Raw genomic sequence first — 4,181 nt, 5'->3', positions numbered from 1 at the left:
CCCAGTACCCATGATTGTGACCTAATTTGAAAATTGGCTTTTTTGCAGATGATCAAGTTCAGATGATGTCACATGGGTGGGCCTAATGCAATGTGACTGGGGTCCTTATAAGAAGGGGAAATTTGGACACAGGGACACACATGGAATCAGGACATCACGTGAGCATGAAGGAAGAGATAGATGGGGTGATGCTTCTGCAAGCCAAGGAACGTCAAGGACGCCAGCAAACCCCCAGAAGCTGGAGAGGGACCCAGACCAGATTCTCTGTCACAGACTCAGAAGGAAGTAGCCCTGCTGACCCCTTGATCTTGGACTTCCAGCCTCCAGACAGTGAGAGAACAAATTTCTGTTGTTCAAGCCACCTAGTCTATAGTGCTTTGTTATTGCAGCCCCAGGGCCTAGACTAGGCCCACCTCAGTCACCCAGGGTACCATCCCTGTTGTAAAGCCCAGGACCTCAATTACATCTGCAAAGTCCTCTTCGCCATGGAACATAACACGTTCACAGGTTCTGGGATTAGGGTGGCCATTCTTCAGGGGCCATTTTTCACCATTTGATGCTTCAGTTACTTGCATCCTCTGAGGTAGGTACTGTTGTTCCCATTTTCTAGATGTGAAAACTAAGGCACGAGGCTGGGACTGCCTCTCCCGCTTTACCAAGCAGGCTGCCTGATGCCAGGCTGCTCACCGGCCCACAGGTCGCCATGAGTGTGCAGGTGCCCAGGAGTGATGAAGACCCGCACCCTGAAAGTGGGCCACCTCCTTCCCGTAGCCCTTAGTTACCGGCAAGAAATCTCACACGGCTTCTCTAAACCAACCCATCCTCAAGCCTCAGAAGACTCTGGCCTTACACATGTGCAAGCAGCCTCAAAAGGGGTGAGCAAAAATCCAGACGACAGCGTCCATCCTTACTATGATGAGTAAAGCTCATCCATGAGGCTCTAAGAAGGGCTGACACTCACAGAGCCTCAGTGCAGCCCTGCGCAAGTCACGGACCCAGGCAACAGTGCTTTCAATGTGGTCCCACAGGAGAAAGCAAGGACAAAGACACGTCTCCTGCCCTGGAGGGGCTTATATTCTGGTTTTTAAAGAAAAACGTAGATTAAAAGAACTCAATACACACAATATCCAAGGACGTATGTACATGAGACCTAAGCCCTCCGTGGGGTCCTCCGTGCCCAGAAATGAGGGCGCTAACTACCCACTCGTCCAGAGAGACGCCAGGGAGAGGGGAGAACTTTGTGTTCGTTCCTGAAAGAGGAAGTACTCGGCCCCCAGAGGGGACAGTGTGTTCACTCTCTCTCTCCCTCTCTCCCCACCGCTTTCCCTGAAACCGTTCTGTTATTACCCAGAACTTCCTAGAGGTTAGCAAAGATCAAAATGAGCTTAATCAAGTCTATCCATCATTTCCCTCTCTGCAGCCAGCTTCATGGGCCCATTGCTCGGCCTCTATCCAGAAACAAATTCAGAGTCTCTGAAGAGAAATTAAAATTTGCGTCATTAAAATTCCCAAAGCCATGAATCACCAGCAAACAGTATTTTATCACGTTGTCTCCCCCTCCTGGACTTCTCCTGTTCCCTGGAATGTATCTCAACACCCCAGCTCGCTCCAAGCCTCCAGAATCTTTTTCATGGGCAGCATTTGTAAAGCAATCATCTATTTTCAGATCTCACCCTGCGAGGCTGTTGGAATCAGGGCGATCAAACCTTGCAATCACATAGGGTCCTGCTGCTTTCCACCCTCAGCAAGGTGTGTCTTCCGAAACTAAGCGGACTTGTTACCCATCACGTTTCCAGAATAATATAAAATTAGCTTTTTAAAAAATGTATTTGCCATTTATAAGAGTTCCTTTGCAATAACGTGATCAGATATGCAAAGAGGTGAAAGGGTATGTATCCAGCCCATTTTCACTCAGTCAGTGGTCAGGCTTCCAGTGAGGTTTTGCCCTGGCATCTTCCCACCGTGTCAAACAAGGTGACAGTGCCAGCCTCGTCCTCTCTGTGCTGAATGAGATCACGTCTGCGTCTGGGTCATTTTCAAGTTTTTGAAACAGTCACTCATAAACGGTGAGCTCTGTAGTATGATGAGTTAATCCAATTTCTTGGAAATGCCCAAGTTCTTCATTATGTTGGCAGGTCTTTATTCCGAGATTAGCTAGTTCAACCACAAGTGGATTTATCCCTTAATTGCTGCCACATAGGTGGTGCACCGTCACGGAGCTGAGATGCTCAGTTCTCATTCTGAGACCGAGACCAGCGGGCTCGGGGCTCTGACTCTCAAGGCAAGTTGCTTGTTATGTGTCAGCCTCTTCCTGTGTGAAGAGGGGGTATTATGACTCTCAGCATGTTAATAAGAAGAGTTTCTTTATTTTTGTTTTTTTTTCACCAGCAATAAAAAAAAATGATTTATTTCTTTTTTTTTTAATATAGATGTTATTTATTTATTTATTTTTAAATTTTTATTGGAGTACGGTTGCTTTACAATGTTGTGTTAGCCTCCACTGCACAACAAAATGCATCAGCCATACACACACAGATATCCCCTCCCTTTTGGACTTCCCGCCCATTTAGGTCACCGCAGTGTATTAGGTAGAATTCCCTGTACTATACAGTATGTTCCCGTCAGTTGTCTATTTTATGCAGAGTGCCAATAATGTATATGTGTCAATCCCAGTCTCCCAATTCCTCCCTCCCCACCCCTTTCCCCCTTGGTGTCCATACATTTGTTCTCTACAACTGTGTCTCTAAGTCTGTCTTGCAAATAAGATAATCTATACCATTTTTCTAGATTCCACCCATATGCGTTATTATACGATATTTGCTTTCCTCTTTCGGACTTACTTCATTCTGTATGACACTCTCTAGGTCCATCCACGTCTCACCAGATGAAAGATATGGAACGCTTCACGAATTTGCATGTCATCCTTGTGCAGGGACATGCTAATCTTCTCTGTATCGTCCCAACTTTAGTATATGTGCTGCCGAAGCGAGCACATAAGAAGAGCTTCTAATGTGAAGCCTGCTCACAGCGTGGCTTGCTGCCTCTGCCTCTATGTAGGTTTGTGTTGGAGAGCGGCATGACCCTCTGAACCTGGATGAGGAGGCGGATGGCCGCGCTGCCGTGGCTGAGCTCCCGGCACTGGGAAGGTGCTTTAGGAGAGGGTCTGGCAATCCAGAGCCTACTTGGAGGACATGGATTAGGGTTCTGGTGAGGAAACCCTACCCACATCACAACTGGAAGCTGCATCTGGGTTTTTATTTATTTTTTAATCTGTTAAACCCATGCCCCTAATTTGCTCCCCCATGCCCGCCTTTGGTGACCACTAGTTTGTTTTCTATGTCTGTGAGTCTGTTTCTAGTTTGTATATAGATTCGTTTGTATTATTTTTTAGATTCCACGTGTAAGTGATGTCATATAGTATTTGTCTTTCTCTAACTTATTTCACTAAGCATAGGTTCACCCATGTTGCTGCAAATGGCAGTACTTCATTATTTTTTTTTATAGCTGAGTACTATTCCATTGTATCTATGTACCACATCTTCTTAAGCCAATCATCTGTTGATGGGCACTTGGTTTGTTTCCATGTCTTGGCTATTGTAAATAGAGCTGCTATGAACATTGGGGTGCATGAATCTTTTCGAATTAGTGTTTTTGTTTTTTCCAGATATACACCCAGGATTGGAATTGCTGGATCATATAGTAGCTCTATTTTTAGTTTTGTAAGGACCCTCAATACTGTTTCCATAGTGGCTGCACCAATTTACCTTCCCACCAACAGTGTAAGAGGGTTCCCTTTTCTCCACATCCTTTCCAACATAGTGACATAATCGGGGTATCCCCCATCTCTTGTCTGGGATTTCTGCTCTGCAGTTGGGTGGGAGGATGAAGATGACACCCCCGGAAGACCTTTGGGTTCATGGCTCACTTACCTATTTCCACAGGTGTCCGAGGACTCTAAGGTTGAGGCTTTATTTTGCCCTAAATGTGCTTTTTCTTGCGTTATAACGTTGATTTCACCGCAGTTTGAATGCAAGATAACCATGAGCCCCCAAAGAATTTAAAAACAGTGAAGATTATGGGGCAGAAAGAGTATATATAATTATTTTTTATTACATTACATTTTATATGCAAACTTTATATGCACTTACTTTGGAGTTGTTGCTTGTTATTTATATAAGCTT

At 45.2% G+C, this 4,181-nt stretch overlaps 1 non-coding gene across 1 annotated transcript; it reads right to left on the bottom strand.

Moving 5' to 3' along the window:
- Nucleotides 1-2,887: 2,887 nt before the first annotated feature.
- Nucleotides 2,888-2,993, bottom strand: LOC114239081 (U6 spliceosomal RNA). Its single transcript, XR_003624272.1, has one exon. It is a non-coding gene; the product is annotated as a U6 spliceosomal RNA (small nuclear RNA).
- Between the last annotated feature and the right edge of the window lie 1,188 nt (nt 2,994-4,181).

Source organism: Balaenoptera acutorostrata, chromosome 2 (genome assembly GCF_949987535.1).
Source record: "Balaenoptera acutorostrata chromosome 2, mBalAcu1.1, whole genome shotgun sequence".
Lineage (NCBI taxonomy): Eukaryota > Metazoa > Chordata > Mammalia > Artiodactyla > Balaenopteridae > Balaenoptera > Balaenoptera acutorostrata.
The sequence above is the reverse complement of the archived record's forward strand: the minus strand, read 5'-3'. Positions and strand labels throughout refer to the sequence as shown.